Source organism: Pongo abelii, chromosome 17 (genome assembly GCF_028885655.2).
Source record: "Pongo abelii isolate AG06213 chromosome 17, NHGRI_mPonAbe1-v2.0_pri, whole genome shotgun sequence".
Lineage (NCBI taxonomy): Eukaryota > Metazoa > Chordata > Mammalia > Primates > Hominidae > Pongo > Pongo abelii.
Window position 1 is genome coordinate 60044957 of NC_072002.2, and position 20298 is coordinate 60065254.

At 44.3% G+C, this 20298-nt stretch overlaps 1 protein-coding gene across 2 annotated transcripts in view; it reads left to right on the forward strand.

Annotated features, from left to right (window-relative positions):
• SLC14A2 (solute carrier family 14 member 2) overlaps positions 1-20298 on the forward strand; it is a 472590-nt gene that overhangs the window by 385574 nt on the left and 66718 nt on the right. Inside the window, exon 1 of one of the 2 annotated variants that reach the window (XM_024235952.3) lies at positions 19133-19239. The exons of the other annotated variant lie outside the window; for it this stretch is intronic. The gene's annotated coding sequence lies outside the window, so the exon portion shown is untranslated. Of the gene's footprint in view, positions 1-19132; positions 19240-20298 lie in introns of those variants that run through there. 2 annotated transcript variants of the gene reach the window in all.

Genomic DNA, 20298 nt, shown 5'->3' on the forward strand with positions numbered 1-20298 from the left:
GAGCTTGATTTTGGTTAATGGAGGCATGTGCAGCTAGAACACGATCTTCATTCAAAACACTGCGGGTATATTTCAAACTCTTATTGGGGAACAGGGAGATATTACAATTAAAAGGGAAGGAAGATGGCCAGAATGGGCATTTCCTGTGATATATGAAACCCAATGGGAATTACCCAGGAGTTGAACAAGAGAAGGGGATAACTTACAAAGTGAGGTCTGTAGGGCTATGTTGGTTTGGGTGTCTCTGGGAGACAAGAGTCTTCCTACCATGGCATGTGTGCGTGTTCCCATCAGGAAGGGCAGCTGGAACTCTTGGGCAAAAGCTGAAGCTATTGTTCACATGCAGAATTTCTATTTTCTCAAGAAAGCTTCGGTGCTACTTTTCAGGCTTTTCAACTGATTATATCAGGCCCATCCAGATCATTGAAGGTAATCGCTCTTAAAGTCAACAGATTATGAAACTTAATACAGCTACAAAGTACCTTCCCATACCAACACCTGAATCAGTGTTTAATTGATCAACTGGGGACTGTGGCCTCACCAAGATGACACAAAAACTGCCTTCACAGCTTCTCTGCACTCCTCACCACTCAATCCCCACCTACCTCCTCTACCATTGGACCCTTTTACTGCCTCTGTGCTTCTATGATATCCTATCCCCTAGAAATGGCCTTTGGGCCATCTATTAACCAATCCCATCAAAACCTCAGATAAGTCTCCAAAGAAGGTTGGTTGCAGCCAGGCACGGTGGCTCATGCCAGCACATTGGGAGGCCGAGGCGGGTGGATTACTTGAGGTCAGGAGTTCGAGACCAGCCTGGCCAACATGGTAAAACACGGTAAACACCATCTCTACCAAAAATACAAAAATTAGCGAGGCGTGGTGGTGTGTGCCTGTAGTCCCAGCTACTTGGGAAGCTGAGGCAGGAGAATTGCTTGAACCCAGGAGGAAAAGATGGTAGTGAGCCGAGATTCTGCTACTGCACTCCAGCCTGGGCAACAAGAGTGAAACTCCATCTCAAAAAGAAAGAAAGAAAAGAAATGGAGTTTACAGTGACAGTCTTTTATCCATCCATTCAGTAAATATTATTTGATTATGGCATTTGTTATAGACCCTGCTCTAGGGAAGGCCTCATCCCAGTGACTACCTGGTAGTTCCCCAAGAATGTCAGGTAGTGGTGAGTGTTTTGGGGAAAATGGTAGCTAAAAGGGTTGGAAAGTTGGGGGACGAAGGCAGGAGATAAAAGATGATGTCAGAGAAGTGGCCAGAGGCCAGGTCCTGGAGACCAGTAGGCCATGGAAGGACTTTGACTTGTGTCTGAGTGAGCTGGGAGGTCCCTGCAGAGGTTTTGAGCAGGAGAGGGACTCTGCTACATATTCAAAGGAACGCTCAGGCTGCTGTGTGGAAAATGGACTGAGGGCAGGCACAGGAGGATGCAGAGAGACTGGTCTGGAGCCTATTCATCTAATCCAGGAGAGGGATGGTGGTGCCTTAGACTCAGTCATTTAGCAGTAAAAATGATGAAAAAAGTACATTCCAGATATAATTTAGAGGTGGCATTAATAGGAATTGCTGGTGCATTGAGGTGTGGTGTATGAAAGAGAGGCCTGAGCCACCAGGAAAGTGACAGTCCCTTGTACTGAGACTGGGGAGCCTCATGGGAGGATGGGTTGTGGGGAGGTACAGGCCAGTCATACACACCCAATCAGAGGTTCCCAATACATTTTGCATTTTACTAAATGGGAGTCTTTACAAATGGGCAACCCACACATTCACACAACAGTTACGGCTCACACGTACTGTACTGTAGAGACCCGAGGCCCAATACCTCCTCAAGGGCCTTCTAGTCAAAATGGAGTCAGCCAGCCCCTACTGTTAGTGTGTCTGTGCCCATGTAGGTTATCTCTGTCTCATTTTACCCATCAGAATAGATTACCGAGAAGCTCCAGTTCCCCATTTGAAATGATCTCTCTGTAGAAACAAAAAGACGTTCAAGACCCGAGGGCCTCAAAGCAGTGGAGAAGGGGAGGGAGAAATGACATGGCACTGTAGCTTGGGGCTGCTCAGGAGACTGGCCCCAGCATTTCTCCTACAAATCTCTTAGGTGGGCTACATGGATGGCGCTGCATTATGACTGGCGGGGGTCCTAGACGCTTTCCTTCGTAAGTCCCTTCCTCCATAAAAATGAAAACAAAAATTATATTTTATGACTGTGTTGGTGTTGAGATAAATATAATGCAAGCAAGATAGTATGCATTTTTTTCTCCTGATTTTAAAAATTAAGGCATTTTTATGGGCCCCTAAAAATATCTTGGGCTATAGGCATTGTGCCTCCTGTACCCAGTGGATAAGTTGGCCTTCTGTCTAGGAAGGAAAAGAGGTGGGTCTGCATTGGCGGTGGGCATCAGGGACCTGGACTCTTGTCCTGACTTTCTAACAATTCGCTCTGAGACCTCCAATAAGTCCCTCCACCACTCAAGGTTCCTCTTTCCTTATCTTTTTAAGGAGCGTCTCTCAGCTGCCTTCAGGCAATAATTCCTCAATATTCTAACTAAAGCATGCAGACCGCTTGCTTCATTTTTAACTTACTTTCTTATCCCAAGGGAAGGCTCTTCCTCTCAAGTATAATATTAAACTCGTTTTCTCTTTCTGGATCTTCTTTTCTCATCAAATCATGTGCTGGTATATGCAACCACTGGTTTCCAAAAAGAGGCCATAAAACCATAATGAGTATGAAGATACCAATGTGAAAATGACAGAGAGAAAGTCATAAACATTCAAATAAATATATAAATATAAACAAGTCTATAAACCAAACCCTGGAGGCATTTTAAACACATAATGTAGCATTTATATCTCTTACTTTGCACAGCAGAACTTTCAAAGGAATTTCATTTAATTCTATTGCTCACACCCCTAACCCCCATCCAGGAGTAATCGCTAATAACCAGCACAATTACTGCCTCCCTCTTGATCAAGGGTTCATTTCAGAAGCTCATTCTTGAATTCATTATCGTGCTGGCAATGAGTTGAATCACAGCGGATGTGGCCATATGACAATCCCCCTTGCTCTTCTTCCAGTTAGTTCAGCGAGATGCCTGACACAGTCCTGGCCCCGACCTGCTCTGACTCTTGCAAAAGTAGTTACCTTTCTTTACCTGGCCGAGTTTAAAGAAGTAAGTCAGGACTTAGGAAGTGAGTAGACAATTCTGTTTTGTGATGGGCTTGTTGAATGGAGGGACACCCTACCATGGAACATGATTGTGTCTGTCCCTCTCCAGAGTGCAGGGAGCATGACCCAGCCACTCTGCACCTCCAGCAGGGACACGGGTGAAGAGGACACTGAGCAGTGTCTGAGCAACAGGCACTGTTCCGAGCCTGTATTAGTCTGTTCTCACACTACTGATAAAGATATACCTGAGACTGGGCAATTTAAAAAAGAAAGAGGTTTAATGGACTTACAGTTCCATGTGGCTGGGGAAGTCTCACAATCATGGCAGAAGACAAGGAAGAGCAAGACACATCTTACATGGATGTCAGCAAGCCAAGACAGAGCTCATGCAGGGAAACTCCCCCTTATAAAACCATCAGATTTTGTGAGACTTATTCACTATCACAAGAACAGCATGGGAAAGACTTGCCCCCATGAGTCACCAGGTCCCTCCCACAACACATGGGAATTCAGGATGAGATTTGGGTGGGGACACAGACAAACAATATCAGAGCCCTTCTCAGGTACTTGCTCATCTAATCCCCACAACAGCCCATGAGGTAGATATAGACCCAGCTACAGGATTTATGGGTGCAAAATGAAAATGTAGGGCACTTGTTAAAAAGCAGAGAAAATAAGAAGCAGTTAAAGATACTAAAATATAAAACTTGTTTCTTTCTTCCGTGAGTGCTCTTTTTCTCTCTCCCTCCCTCTCATGGTGTTTTTATTTGCTACTTATTGTCATACTGCTTGGGAAACAAAACTACTTGCTAGATGAGTGAAGACCATCAAGGGAACCCAGGGGTTCCATCCTGCACTTCAGTGTACTCCCAAATGGCCCACTGGCCACCAGGTCCCCCCAACACACACACCAGCCATCAGACTGACCTGCTGTACCCAACCAGGAGTGGAGAAATTGAGTCAGGCATCCCTTCTTCTCGCAGGCCCTCCACCTCCACCACAACACACAGTGAACAGGCAGCCTCAGGGTATGGTAATCTCAATGCCAGGATACACTTGGCACCGGGATTGGGCTAAGATGCTGCAGGATACATGCACTCAACTCTGACCCTCACCCGTGCACACCTCTGCACGGAGAGCAGCCGCAGTCACTGGGTAGGGGGCAAGGAAGAAGAGGCGGGGCGGCTCCTTGGGCTCCAAGAGGTGGGGAATAGGCACTCAAGAACCATGAACCAAGGGAGGCAGCAGGAGGTAGGACTGAATGTGAGCAGAAGATCTAGTGGCTCATGCTCCATTGTCCCACTGGACTTCCCTTACAGAACGCAAATTCAAGCTTTTAAATAGTTGAAAATATTTGAATTATTGTGAATTTCAAGATGGTGACTGTAGAGCCCTTTTTATACAGGCCATATGCAAATTGCACTGCTTGCAGGTCCACGAAGCCAACACTGAGTCAATTTTATGACCATCCTCATTTGAGGGAACTCATGCTCTGTATTCTGCCCAGGGTCATAATGCAACGAAGTAGGGTGGGATGGGAGGGGGGACCAAGACTCAAACTCAGTCATCTGCCTCCAGAGCCTCATCTTTACCACTTCCCTAGGCTGTCCCTTATTCCACCAAACCTGAATGCCTCCCCTCAGGATGATCAGTGCTGCACCACATGGTATGGTGGAAAAACAAAAGAGAATGCACTGCCCAACCTACAGCTTCATGCTAACTGGCTACCAACTGGCTTCATGACCTTGGCAAGTCACTTTACTTTTCTAAGCTTTATCCTAAATTACCACATGGAGGTGCTGCAGAGAAAAACCCATGGGGTCATAAAGGTACAATTCTAGCAAAGCCTTTAGTGTCTAGTGGGAGAGCCTTACTAAGCAGATCCCAGATCTCTCTGTCATCTCTTCCTTTCCCTGGCTTTTCCCCACCCCTCTGGGCAACTGACTGAATGTCCAAGAGGACAGTGTGCATGCTCTACCATCAAATTATTCTATGGCCACATAGTAAGAAAGGCACAAGGTTGGATCCATTCACCACTCAGAGCTATAATATTTTCTGGGTCTGTGTACAACTACTTTGACTTTGTCATCTTAATTCCAATGGGGTTTTTCTTTCCCCTCTATCTTTTCAGTCCAACTGGCTAGTGCTCTCCATTCATGATCCAGAAGGAGTCTCCCAACTGAGCCTAACCAATGTTTTCTAAATGAACATCATTGAGGAAAATTCTGACAATGCTTTTTTCTGAAATCAATTGATCAGACTGGCCCATTAATAAGCATTGACTTGAAGGGACTCCAAGTCTGTAGCATGATGAAGCAACACCATGGTGATCCTCAATCTTTAAGTCATTTCAGCTGAACTATGGTGACTTACACTTCCTTGGACAAGATTGCAAGCATTTTCTTTGATCTTATCCAGGAAGCATCTGCTTAGGCAGGACTGGCTGAAAGATCTGAATGGTCAGAGCCTTTGGCATTGGCCATTCTGTCGGGTGAGGGCATGTACGGTTGTGCATGATGCCCAGGGGTCTCCTTCTTTCTGGGATCCAAGTCCCACTCTAGGAGTACTCATTCACTTCCCAGATTAAGCCAAAAATATGCAAACTCCACCAGACCTTCAATTCTAAACCTCAGTCAAAGAAGCTTATTTCATAAAATATCAAAAGGCCATGGATGAGCCATACAATGGTAAATATATATGAACATTAAAGGAGATAGTGTGTGTGAAGTGCCCAGCACAGTGTCTAATACACAATAGGTATTCAACTAATGTCAGTCCTTAATGAAAATGTCATCTCTCTTGGAGAGGGTTAGTGAGTAGAGTGATTTGTCACTCATTCCTTATGGAGATTGGAGGATATCTGCCCTGGAGAGGGATAGTATGAGGGCACTGGATACCCTGATGAAGGTGGAAGAAGATCTAAAAAGGAATTTGAAGCAGGGGGAGGCAGGAGCAAAGATTATAGAAAACTGAAAAGCCACTTTACCTATTGTGTGGCTCTTCCATGGATGAGCTCTGGCCTCACCCCAAGGATGGAGTTAGCATAGGGGTCTTTGGTGTGATGTGAAAAACACTTTCACCCCCATACTCACTTCAGCTGCTCTACCCTCTGCAGGGACTTGAAACATGACCGTGATGGGGCAGAGAAGTTGGTCTTTCCTTGAAAAACTCAGACCCTTGCAAGAGATCAGAAGATACAAAATTTCACTCGGGCTCTTTCAAAGAATTCTCCTCTTTTTGTATCTTAAGGCCAAAAGCCTTCTGCTTCCTCGTGGTAACATGCAGACACTTGTGTGCTTTCTTCAAAGCAAACACTCCCCGCTGATGGATTCAAACATTTTGACTGAACTCATTCAAATTCCCATCAGTTTAGCCAATTGATGTCATCTCAAATATCTGTCAGCACAACCAGCCAAGTCGATTAGACACCTGGTCTTTTTAGTTAGCTAACTTGTTATTTCCAAAAACAAAAATAAAAAATCAAGATAAAAATAACCCATCAATTTAGTTAGCAACTGACTGATAGAGTCTATCAAAAAAGTACATTTTGTCAAACAATTTTGCTTTTTTTTTTCACTGAATCTACTGAATCAATCAGTTGTTGGGATGCGGTGGTATTGAGCAGATGTGTCAGCTTGCTGAACAAGCAGGGAGGGGAACATCACAAATGAATCATCACAAAGATTCCATCAGAATGGCCACTGCTCAATCATTCACAACAGTGAGAAATGGAATCCTGATAAGCGTACAACAGGTGATCCCCAATCACAGCAATTTTGTGCTTTGAAGAGCATTTTTCTATTCTTTCTAGAAATTTGCTCTTCCTGTCTCTTGTTGGTCCATAATTGATAAGAACATGGGCGTGGTTTCCCAGAGAGTGGTCTGATCTTTGTCCTAGATTAACCATTGACAATCAACAAGCAGATGACAGTCACTGAAAACTGAGAGTTCACTGTATTTATTGGGGTCTCTTGAATAGTGTATTACATTGAATTAATTCTGAAATATGTGAGTTCTACCCAAGACCAGAGAGTTATGATAAATTCAGTGGTTGATGTAGTCTCTAGAGTTACAATCAGGGTATTTCTTTGTCAAAACTGAAACCATTATAACTAGCGTTTTCTATTCTTCTCCCTCTACCTTTACTCTTTTTCAACCCTTGGCTCTCATCCCCTCTCATACAGCCCCTCCCAGGATGCCCAGAATCCTAACACTGTGCCAGAGCTCTCCCAGTGGAGGAATCATCTAATAGACTAAGTCACCCTAAAGAGTCATTGACTTGATGTGCTAACTCTTACCAGGGGTGCTTGTTTTTCAAAAGAAGATACTTGAAGTGGTCTATGCTTACCCCAAAGGACTGAGTCACTAATGGCATAATTTCAGATGCCAGGTAACTGGAAAGGGTCTAAGAGTCAGAAGACATGCTTTTAACAAAACCATATGTTTGAAGAACAGTCTTACTTAGAGAACCAGAACATACTTACTTTCAAATGTCTTCATACATAATTAAGTGGCTCACTTTTATTGGATTCAAATTTTCCATTGGTCAGATTTTCTCCTGGTCACAGACACTTCTGCAACAGGAATAAGCTGATTATTTATTACTAGTCACTCACACCTATAATTCACTTTTCCAATTTTTCTCTGTTGCCTATATAGTGCCATTTTGTCAATCCCCATGGTTTATTGACTGAGTTTTGACGGCTGGGGTAAACAAATTACTTCAAGAATGAATATGATGCAAAAAGGTCATTTCTCACTGCGTTCTAAATGATGAAATTGGTGTGAGATCCAATTAATCCTAATGTCAGGAAGCCATTCACCATCATGTGGAGGCATGTTACCATAGCCCATCCTATCAGCAGCATAACTTTGTATGGTACATAATATTTACCATTTTAAAATTCTAAGTAAATATCTGACAATATCCAGATCAAACGATTTTGCAGTTAAAATACTCCAAATCATGCAGTCTACTCCTTTAAAACCCATTGAAAATATAGCGCAGAGAAACAACTCTGCTTTATAAATGCATCAGGAACATCAGTAACAAATGGGTCCACATTCTTATGTTACATCAGAGTATACATATGGGGTCTAGTGAAACTCTGCACAGTCAGAACCAAGCATGTGCCTACTTCAGTGGTCTCCAAATTTATTTACTGTGCAATTCCATTAGAAAAATATTTTTGGGCAGTCACCCCCATATGTTTGTTTAAATATAAATTACATATGTGTACATACATCAGCTAATATGTCAAGGCAAAATACACACTTAGGTGAGGGTCATCTTTAATGTCAATGAATGTAAATCCTTGTTTAAAATAGACTTCACAGTTTTGGCATTTTGGAGGGCCTATTCTCATCGTGGCTCATTAGATTATCATTGCCTTTACTTTACAATGTAGATGGTGATGAGCCCATAATCAGAACGAAGGAACCAATAGCCCTACCACTTCCGTATAAATTATTTGGGCTTCTATTAGTCTTCTTTGCAAGAGTCTGATTAATATGAGTGTCAATTTTGTGTACATCCTTCTGCACAATGAGGCTTCCACTCTTCCCCGCAGTGATCATCATCATAATACAATATTGATAACCAATAGGAAGCACTAATCCAGGCAATCTGGCTCCAGGGCCTGCACGAGCCACCACCAACATCTTAACTTTGCAATGCTGATCTTCACGCACAGTAGACAAGGACCACTTGTGACAGGTAACAACTTGAAAGACAATCCTAGCCAGGCTAGTAAAGCTTGATTTCCTTCTTAACCTTCGAATAAAAATATACATAAAAGTTCTAATATTTTCTACCCATGCACTGATGGACTGTCTCATGTACCCCTCCGGGCAAACTCCCTACTTTGGGGACCACTGGTTTTAGTTCACCTTAAAATATAACCCCCTCTGGAGAAGAGGATGAAGATGCCCACTGAGACAAATCAGACTTTATGTTCTGCCAGGAGTTTTGACCTCCCGGGGGTATGAGGAAGTGTTAAAGAGTCTTAAATGAGAGGTGATGGGATTCAATGATTAGATCATTATTCTGATTGTGGTAAGAAGAATGGACTGTGGAGGATGCACAGATAACAGGAGAAATAATAATTGTCTAAGGTTGCAGCCTTGAAACTGGAGAGAAGTGGGCAGAATCACAAAATATTAAAGATTTGGTTATTAATTAAACTTGACCAAGGTTAAACAGCTGGTAGGCAGCAGAGCTAAATTTAGATCCCAGGTCTCCTCACACCCAATGCAATGATTTTTCTTCTGATTTGCCATGTCAGAGAACACCTGGTCCCTCCATTTTATCCTCTCCCAGAAAGATAGGTTATCAGGAGCCTAGCATGGAACAGCAGCCTGCAGTCTCCAGAAGGGTGATGAAGGAAGGTTACAGGAGAGGAAATGCACTGCCTTTTCCATATACATTTATCTTTGCAGGATCCATGAGACCACTACATGAAAATCTGTTTTCGGGGTATTGAGTTCCATATTGAAATAACATATTTCCCACTGACAACAAACAGAAACTCCAAGTAACTATTCAAGTCCAGACTTTAATAAAAACCATAACCCATCCAGCTGGAGAGTGGAAGGTGAAGAGGAAGTATCAAGTTGGGGGGAGGAGAAACAGCCCCTTTTAATCACTCCCATCAGGGAACTCTCATCTCTCCTGGGCTGTTTGAAATCCTTACTCCTTTATGCTAAAAAGTTACCTCCTCCAAAAATTCCTTTCTAATTATTCCATCCCTCCCCTCCTCTCTCCTGCCCCAATCTCATGTAACTCTATCTGGTTCCTTTCTTATGGCATCTATCAGTCAGAGTTCAGCATAGGAAACAGAAATCACTACAGGTATTTTAAGCAGAAAAAGATTTAATAGAGAGATATAAGGGCTTACAAAATTTGGGCAGGGTTGCAGGAGGGAGCTCTAGAGGTGGGTCGGAAATTACTCCTGGAACTCTGCAAAACTGATCTACCATAGGAGCCACTACCTCCAAGGCCACCACTGAAACTATTGCATTCAAGAACCCACCACTGTATTCTAGGAATCAGTCAGCCACAATCACGATGCCACTGTAGCTACTGCTTCTCAAACCCCGTAAAGCTGGTGGCTGAGCACTGAATGGCAAGAAAACATCATATGCTCATGACCTTACTTTCATCAGAAAATAGCCAAAAAGAGCAGGAAAAAATCTTTTGTTTCACTCTCACCTTCTAAATTTTACCTAAATGCCTATAATTGACAAAGTCTAATTAAAAAAAAAAAAAAAAAAAAAAAAACACTGGCTGCAAGGAATGCTAAGAAATCTAATTTTTAGTTATCTAGCCTCTCGGGTATACTAAGGTACACTAGGAGGATTGAGCAAGCCAGGCTCAGGTTCCACCACAGGAATTTTCCACATAATACATCCTATGTTGTTTTTATGTGTCTGGTCATCCCTCAGTTCATGTATTTCCCATCCTCAAGGCTACAGACATTGCAAATGAGAGGTTCTTGCTAAGGATAGACAAATAATTAAATGATGGAGCACTTCAACTGTTTTAATATTTTCTTACTTTGCTTTCTGATTTTTTTTTCATGCATTTAAATGTTGTCTCTGCATTCAATCTCTCTGAAGGCAATGTTGGTTAAGTACTTCTTGGGTATGTCCCCAAGGGGTAGCCAGAGGGTTTGGTATGTACATTCTTCAATTAGTGGGTTGTGTCTTCAAAACCAATCCCCAGTCAGGGTTTTTTCCCCTAGAGACATTTATGCCCCATAAGACTCAACCAATAGGAAACTAACTTCCCGCAAAATTGTGAAACCAACAGATCTTTCTCACATGGTCTGTCATCCCATTTTGTCAGCAGACTACCTCCAAATTTATAGGCAAGTGCCCTCTACACTGTTCTACATGGTTGCTAGGAAGATTAAATAAGATAACATAGGTACCAGTACCTACCACATAGTAGGTACTCAGCAAATATTAGTTACTTCCTTTCACCAAGAACCTTTTCCTCCATAAAAAGTATACCTTTTTTGGGTTCCTGCTAGGAGACCACTTTATCTGATTCTTAAAGAGCTATTAATAGCTAATGTATTAGTTATCTATCGAGGTGTGACAAATTGCCCAAACTTAGCAACATAAAATGATAAACATGTATTTTCTTCTTAATGTCTCTGGACAGGAATCCAGGAGGAGCATAACTGGGTTTTTCTGGCTGAGGCTCTCTAATGAGACTGCAGTCAAGATGTCAGTCAGGGCTGCTGTCACCTGAAGGCTTGACTGGGGCTGGAGGATCCACTCTCAAAGTTGCTCACTTACATGACTGGCAAGTTGATGACAAGAGCTCTCAGTTCCCCTGTAAGGAACTCCATTAGGCTGCTTGTGTGTTGTCATAATAACATGGCAGCAGTTTCCCCCAGAGCAAGTGACACAGGAGTGCCTCTCAGTCCTTGAAACAACCACAAGATTCTCTCCAATGCCTCCATTCTCTACTCGTACCCTACAGTGGGAACTGCTATGACCCCATTCCTGGGCATTAACAGTTACTTTCTGGTTTCCATTAGAGTACGCTGAATTTTTTCTTGTTCATTGTTGAATCCCCTGTGACTGGTACATAATAGGTGCTCACCAAACACTTTTGAATGAACACTATCTGGTACAGGATGTGCTATAGAGAAATCGGTGCTTTAGAAAGATTAACCTTCCAAATATTTACTTCAGCAGATCCACTCTCATTAAATCCCTGACACTTGGAGTCTTTAGCACTTGTGAACAACCCCAGAAAAGATGGGAGGAGAGAGGTGAAAACTGACATTTGTTGATACATACTGTATACCTACTATATACAGTACACTGGGCCCTCTGTGTGTTGCCTTACAAGGCAGTTCTCACCATCCCTGCCTCATGGATAAGGAGGATTCTGTACCCAACATGGCGCCGGAGTAAGTAGAAGAGCTGCAGTTTGGCTCTTGGGTCCATGCTCTTTTTGTTCCAACCGCTATGACCGTCCCAGTGGGTTTTGCTCATCAACACTCACCCTCCTTTTAGAAAACATATCTTCAGAGATTTCACAACAAGCTCAATTTACTTTCCAGTGATGTCCAGACAAATTCCATCTTTTCAGAGTTTTGGCTGTTTAAATATAACCAACTTATCTGTCCCATTACCTCAGTCAAGCTTCAGAGGATTTAGACAACAAGCATCTTGGCAAATGCCTTCCAGCCACTTCCAGCATGCGCACATCCCTTAATGCTCAACTAATGCAACTTTAAGTAGCTTCTTTGGGAATGTAATGAAAGCTCATTTTGTAAATCTGGTTAGGCGTGAGGGGGGCATGGAATAAAACTGGAATTTACAAAGTTCTTCCTTCATGCCAGGTCCCCTCTGCATTTCCTCCTTGGGTAGCTGGTCCAGAGGATGTCTATTTCAAAGTCTAGCTGGTTTGCCAGAAGCCACAGGGCAATGGAAAAGAAGAGCCCCAATGTTGCTTCTCAGGGAAGATTGTTGCTTCATCCTACACAGGATTCTGGGAGGAGGGGAAGAAGCCCCACCAGGGAGTCTTTGGAGGCTCACAGGCTGTTGCCCCTTTCAGAGTAGGGACAAATGGCTCAGGAGCATCCATCTGTCTCCCTGTCTCCCTGCTCCCATCTCCTCTTTAGGCTTGTTTGGCTTCCTTCTTGGCACATCCCTTCCTGCCATCACGCCTACTGCTCCTGCACTGTGGCTTCATTTTCTCTTCTCTCCTCTCCTCCTTTACCCCATTTTCTCCTTATTCTCCTTCCTTTCTTTCTTGTATCTATCTAAAACTTTCCAATCCTTTCACTCTTTCATTCCTTTGTACCAATCACAACTACATTTCCCTTCTCACTACCTCCACAAAATGTCCCTTTCCACTCCAGGTGGGGCTTTTTGTGTCTTTTCTTCTTTGGTAATGCACAGTTATTATTCAACTACTTATGGTTTTTACTAGAGCTCTCCATCAAGGCATCCACCACCCACTGCGAGCATTCCTCATTGGAGTTTATAGCAAGACTCCATGAGGGTGCCACAATTAAAGCCTCCTAAGTTTGGTTAACCTCAACCTAAGTCCAAAGGGCCCATGCTTCTGTTCCCATCAGGGTTGGGCAAATCAATAACCCATCTGTCTCTCCTCTCTATTCTCTTGTGTGAGTTTACAAAGCAAAGGTGAGCATTTCATTTAGCTATTTCAGTAACTGAGTAAGACTCCATTTCCAAAGGTGATACACTTTTATTTCTGAAATTGCATACCACCTATAACTAGATTCCTCAAGAGCATGCCATTGCTTCGACCCTGAGCAGGTTGCTTAGGAAGCAGTGATTTAAATTCCACTGGCCAAGACACAAGCTGAAAAAGACTGAGGTGCTTGCCACTTCCTTTCATCTGGAGATGCAGGATGCAAATGGCATTTAATTAAAGTCATAAATCTAGTTTTTGTTCAGTTGGTTTTGCTCTTGCTAAATCTAATCTGATTTTGCTTGCTTACTGAATGCTTTGACCACTAAGCAAAAATTGTAAAATAAATGAAGACAGTTTCCAGCCCCTCTCCCACCATCCCCTCTCTCTTCTTATAGCCGTCTGCACCCCAGCACTGCCCCATTACACCCCTGAGAAGCCTGTGTGAGGACCTGAATGAGAACAGGAATCACCTAAGGTGTTATTCAAAATACAGATTCTGTTATGGGGGTGGGGCTGAGAGCCTGCATTTCTAACAAGCTCCCAGGTGAAGCTGATGCTGAACCCTCACTCACCTGGAGTAGCAAGGGCATAAAATGTGGGCAGAAAGAGCATAGACACAAAGATCTAGGTCAGGGGTTCTCAATCCTGGCTGAACATTACCATTACCTAGGGAGCTTTTAAAAATTCCAGTGCCCGGGTTACACCAATTAAGTCAGAATCTCTGGGGAAGGGACCCGGTCATCAGCATTTTTTAAAGCTCCCTAGAAAAAGATGACTGTGCACTGTCAAGATGGAGGATCTCAGCTCTCAGGGCTTCAAGGAAGCAGTGTTCACATCCAGCTGAAAGGGAAGGGGAAGGCATTCTAGAAACAAGGCTGTAACTGAACTAAAAGGAACCCCTGTCTCATGGTAGGTTTCAGCTCTTGTCAATAGACCAGCAGGAGGCATATGTTGGGATTGGTAGGCTTTGCAAAACTCTGTAATTCCATCACCCCATGGAATTCCAGACTGGCCTAGTGTGGCCACACACATCCACTGATGGTCTTCTTTCACCTAGAGGTTTGTTTTGCTCTAACCCTGGTCTTCCCCAACACCTATAGATCACCAATGAGGTGGCAGCATCACCACCTACTACCTGTCAGTCTTCTACCAAGTCAGGATAAAAGCATGACTTAGGGTCTTCTTGTACAGAAAATGTGTGCTGAAAGCCAGTTTTCAAGGACTGTAGGTTTACTGCCTGCAATGACCCTAAAACACATTTTGCCATGATGAGAAACACCACGTAAGGCACAGAGGATCGGCACACCCAGGTGCTGCACTAGGAGAACTAGGGCCCATCAGCTGATGCTCAAGAAGACCTGAGATTCAACACCAGCCCATTAAGCATTTTCCCCACCCTCACCAAACACCAGCCTCCTCCAATTCCAAACACCCCCATTCTGACTGCAAGTTATCCTTTTCCCCACCAGGAATACCTTTAATAGTCATCTGACTCTGAGCTGTACCTGAATAAGAAGCTCTTAGGATAGCACCTGATGGTATCTGTCCCGATTTCTACCCCCTCCCAGGGACAGCCCTTCCTCTTGATTCCAAAGCCATGTTGTCCTTAGAAAATAAACATCTGTGCAGGAAAAGGGGATCAAGGTTCTGTTGAAAAGGAAGAAGGTAGCTCAAGGGCCTAAAGGACATGCCACACTGAGCCCTTACAGAGGTCAAGTGCAGGAGAAGTGCATCTTCACCAAAAGGAAGGAGAAGGTCTACATACCAGCCCAGCTTGCACACAGGAAGACCCAGCTTCACACCATGGCACAGCACCTGAAAGGAGATGTGTGTTTGTACACATTGAATACAAAGACAAAAAGCTTAAGCTACATAAGGCCCAGCTCTAGGGAGAAGAATCAAGGACTCACATGCCCACAGTCACTGGATGAGGGAGAGAACCTTAGGGAAGAGTCCAGGGCCCAACACAAGAAGGTTGGGAATGCTGTTGAGCAAAGGAGGCCGAGACAGTCTTAGCTCCTGTGTCAACTCACTGTGTGGCCCGTGTGGCAGGTACCCTGACATCTCTGACCCTGCAAAACAAGAAGAAGAGCACCATCTATATCTTACCCCCCATCATGAGATTGAGGAAATAAATTCAGTTTGAGGAAGGAAAGTGCTTTGTATCATATAAAATACCATGTGCGTGGTGACTTCAAACAGTACGGAATTTGTAAAGTTCATAGTCTGCAATCTTCAGTGAATACTTCACTCATTCATCAAATATTTACTGAACACCTATTGTGTGCAAGATGCTATACTTCAAGAAAACAAGGAAATTGCCCATAAGGGGCTCCCATCTGTCTCCTAGAGATGAGACATACACATAAACAGCAATGACAGATAGCTGAGTCCTGGAAAAGGAAAGATGAAGAGCTCTCCAGCAGTTGCTGCTGCTCCCAGCCTCCATTTAAAGGTGTTTACTCAGAGATCTTCCAGCCCAAGGTCAACAGAGAGAACTGCCCAGAGCTCAGTGGGAAAGAACAAGGATGGCTCAGACTCTGTGGGCTGACAAGATAAGCAAGTCAGCTGGTCAGAATATTATGTGCCCATGACATTCCAACATGGCAAGTTTAACTTCTTAGACCATGCAGAATAGCATTTAAACTCCTTACCCATCTCTCTACTGCCTGAATCCACTTTTGATTGGGGTTCTTGGACAATGGCCCTGAAGATGCTCAGCCACACCCACATGAATACATCACTCACAGCACAAGCATGAACAATTAAAATCGCTAGGGTTTATTAGCTACTTAATATGTGCTAGGCACTGCACTAAGCAACTTGCATGCATTATTTCTTCTGAAACAATCTTATGAGGTAGGCACTATTATTGTCCTCACCTCACAGATGGGATGAGAAAACCAAGACACAGAGAGGTTGTGGGGCTTCCCCAAGGATGCACAGCTAAGTAGGTGGGTGGTATGGTTTGGCTCTGTGTCCCCACCCAAACATCATTTGGAATTTTAATCCTCATATTCCCCATGTGTCAAAGTCAGACCCAGTGGGAGGTGACTGGATCATGGGGGCAGTTTCCCTATGCTGTTCTCATGACAGTGAGTGAGTTTTCACAAGGTCTGATAGTTTTATAAGTGTTTGGCAAGTTCCTCCTTCTCACACACTCTCTCTCTCCTACTGCTATGTGACAAGGTCCAAGTTTGCTTCCCCTTCTCCTTCTGCCATGACTGTAAGTTTCCTCAGGTCTCTCCGGCATTGTGGAAATGTGAGTCAATTAAACCTCTTTCCTTTATAAATTACCCAGTCTTCGGCAGGTTTTTTTTTGTTGTTTTTTTTTTTGTTTTTTTTTGTTTTTGTTTTTGTTTTTGTTTTTTGAGAGGGAGTCTTACTCTGTCGTCCAGGCTGGAGTGCAGTAGCGCAATCTCGGCTCACTCCAAGCTCCGCCTCCCAGGTCCACACCATTCTCCTGCCTCAGCCTCCCAAGTAGCTGGCACTACAGGCGCCCGCCACCACACCCGGCTAATTTTTTGTATTTTTAGTAGAGATGGGGTTTCACTGTGGTCTTGATCTCCTGACCTCGTGATCCACCCGCCTCAGCCTCCCAAAGTGCTGGGATTACAGGCATAAGCCACCGCGCCCAGCCGGCAGTGTTTTATAACAGTATGAAAACAGATTAATACAGTAAATTGGTGCCAAGATAGTGGGACACTGCTATAAAGATACTTGAAAATGTGGAAGCAAGTTGGGAACCGGGTAACAGGCAGAGATTGGAAGAGTTTGGAGAGCTCAGAAGAAGATAGAAAGATGTGGGAAAGTTTGGAACTTCCTAAAGACTTGTTGAATGATTTTGACCAAAATGCTGATAGTGATATGGACAATGAAGTCCAGGCAGAGGTGGTCTCAAATGGAGATGAGGAACTTGTTGGGAACTGGAGTGAAGGTCACTCTTGCTATACTTTAGCAAAGAGCCTGGTGGCATTTTGCCACCTCCCTAGAGATCTGTGGAACTTTGAACTTGAGAGAGATGATTTAGGATATCTGGCAGAAGAAATTTCTAAGCAGCAAAGCATTCAAGATGTGACCTTGGTGCTCTTAAAAGGATTCAATTTTATGCATTCACAGAGAGATTGTTTGAAATTGGAACTTATGTTTAAAAGAGAAGTAGAGCATAAAAGTTGGGAAAATTTGCAGCCTGACAATGTGATGGAAAGAAAAACTCATTTTCTGGGGAGAAATTCAAGCTGGCTGCAGAAATTTGTCTAACCAGAAGCCAAATATTAATCACCAAGATAATGGGGAAGATTACTCCAGGACATGTCAGAGACCTTTGCAGCAGCCCCTACCATCCTGGGCCCAGAGGCCTAGGAGGAAAAAAATGGGCTGGCCCAGGGCCCCGCTGCTGCCCTGTGCAGCCTCGGGACTTGGTACTCTGCATCCCAGCCATGGCTAAAAGGGGCCTGTGTACAGTTCAGGCCATTGCTTCAGAGGGTGCAAGCCCCAACCCATGGTGGCTTCCATGTGGTGTTGAGCCTGCAAGTGCACAGAAGTCAAGAACTGAAGTTTGGGAACCTCCACTTAGATTTCGGAGGATGTATGAAATGCCACGATGTCCAGGCAAAAGTTTGCTGCAGGGGTAGAGACCTCATAGAGAACCTCTGCTAGGGCAGTGCAGAAGGGAAATGTGAGGTTGGAGCCCCCACACAGAGTCCCCACTGGAGCACTGCCTAGTGGAGCTGTGAGAAGAGGACCACCGTACTCCAGACCCCAGAATGGTAAATCCACTGACAGCTTGCACCCTGCACCTGGAAGAGCCACAGACACTCAACACCAGCCTGCAAAAGCAGCAGGAGGGGAGCTGTACCCTGCAAAGCCACAGAAGCAGAGCTGCCTGAGTCTGTGGGAGCCCACCTCTTGCATCAGCATGACCTGGATGTGAGACATGGAGTCAAAGGAGATTATTTCTGAGATTTAAGATTTAATGACTGCACCACTGGATTTTGGACTTGCGTGGGGCCTGTAGCCCTTTGTTTTGGCCAATTTCTCCCATTTGAAATGGGAACATTTATCCAATGCCTCCTGCACCCCCATTGTATCTTGGAAGTAACTTTTTTTTTTTTTTTTGAGACAGAGTTTGCTCTGTCACCCAGGCTGGAGTACCTTGGCACTATCTTGGCTCACTGCAACCTCCACCTCCCAGGTTCAAGAGATTCTTCTGTCTCAGCCTCCCAGTAGCTGGGACTACAAGTGTGTGCCACCACACCCTGCTAATTTTTGTATTTTTAGTAGAGACAGGGTTTCACCACATTGGCCAGGCTGGTCTCGAACTTCTGACGTCAAGTGATCCACCCGACTTGGCCTCTCAAAGTGCTGGGATTACAGGCGTGGGCCGCCGCACCCGGCCATTTGCTTTTGATTTTACTGGCTCATAGGTGAAAGGGACTTACCTTGCCTCGGATGAAACTTTGGACTTTGACTTTCAAGTTAATGCTGGAATAAGTTAAGACTTTGGGGGACTGTTGCTAAGGCACAATTTTGTTTTGAAATGTATAAAGAACATAATATCTGGGAGGGGCCAGGGGCAGAATGATATGGTTTGGCTCTGTGTCCGCACCTGAATATCATCTCAAATTGTAATCCCACTAATCCCCACATGTTGAGGGCAGGACCCAGGGCAAGGTGACTGGATCATGGGAGCGGTTTCCCCCATGCTGTTCTCGTGATAGTGAGTGAGTTCTCACAAGATCTGATGGTTTTATAAGTGTTTGGCAAGTTCCTGCTCCACACCATCTCTCTCTACTGCCGCCATTTGAGAAGGTCCAAGTTTGCTTCCCCTTCGCCTTCCGCCATGACTGTAAGTTTCTTGAGGCCTCCCCAGCAATGTGGAAGTGTGAGTCAATTAAATTTCTTTTTTTTTTTTTCTAATAAATCACCCAGTCTCAGGTAGTTCTTTATAGCAGTACGAGAATGGACTATTGCAGTGGGGGAGCCAGGATTTGAATCCAGGTATGCTGTCTCCACTGTGCCACCACTATCTAATAACACTACAATCAACTACCTAGAGCCACCTTGGGGCAGCTCGTGTATATAAGTGTGTGTGCATGTGTGCATGTGTGTATGTGTGTGAGAGAGAGAGAGAGACAGAGGGAGAGAGAGGGACTTCTGCATTGTGAAATAGTCCACCACACAAGCCAGAGCAGAGGTCACCGTGCTCATAAGAGGCCAGGAAGGCACCATGGCCATGTTAGGGGTGGGTGTGCGAGCAGGATGTGTGTGAGTAAAGGCGATCAATATTCATGCATGTGGAACTGAATTGGAGGTTGCTGTGGGACCTGAGGAGGCCGCCTGCCCAGAACAGTGGCACATGCTGCAGAGAAGCTGAAAATTGTCTTGGGCACAGGTGGAGCACCCCTGGGTAGAACCGAGGGAGATTGAGAACAGTTGCTATCTTCAGAGCTTCTTAACTTCTCCCCCTAAGTAGCCTCAACTGATGGGGAGAATTGACACATTACCCCTAGGTAGTAGGGGGGCACAGCTTGAAGCAGCCACCTGCAGACTCTACATTTCTTCCCTTTATATTTTATTTTAATAATATAAAGAGTTGCATTTGACTCTTTTATAAACCATGTTTGCTTAAATATACAACTATTATTCTATATTAGTTCATATCAAGCCCAATCAGCATTCCAGAAAACTGTGCTTCTCAGTGCCCTGGGCATTGACTACCCTGGCTCAGAGTTTCATGCCCAGTTCCAGGAGCGAAGGACTCAGACATGAGGCACCTCAGAAGGTTTTTGAGCAGTGGCACGACCAAGTCATGTTTTAAGATAATTTACCCATCACCAGTGGCAAGGTGGAGAAAAACTGGGGAGACTGAAGTGAGGGAAATCAGCTAGAAGGTGACCTGCATTGGGGAGGGCCTGGCTCAAAGGGAGATAATGGGCTGATC